At 49.8% G+C, this 263-nt stretch overlaps 1 pseudogene; it reads right to left on the reverse strand.

Annotated features, from left to right (window-relative positions):
- Position 1: 1 nt before the first annotated feature.
- Positions 2-263, reverse strand: part of LOC119585983 — a 20,739-nt pseudogene continuing 20,477 nt past the window's right edge.

Genomic DNA, 263 nt, shown 5'->3' on the forward strand with positions numbered 1-263 from the left:
AGAGTCCGTTGGTGCCCTCAAAGAGCTTGAACAGCGACATGGGACATTCCGGATAAGCCGACCAGCAGCTCCCGTAGGCTCTTCCGTAGTACTCGGCGTTAACGTAATCATAGAGTTCGCTGGAACTCGATCCGTAGGAGGCGCTGCAGGAGGGAACGGACGGGGGAGAGAGAAAGATGGATGGATTAATTGGATTAGTTGGATTTAGCGGGTTTGAATCGATTTTAAGGTGGATTATGTGACTGGGTTTTGTATTAGATCGA

Source organism: Penaeus monodon, chromosome 20, assembly GCF_015228065.2.
Source record: "Penaeus monodon isolate SGIC_2016 chromosome 20, NSTDA_Pmon_1, whole genome shotgun sequence".
Classification (NCBI taxonomy): Eukaryota; Metazoa; Arthropoda; class Malacostraca; order Decapoda; family Penaeidae; genus Penaeus; species Penaeus monodon.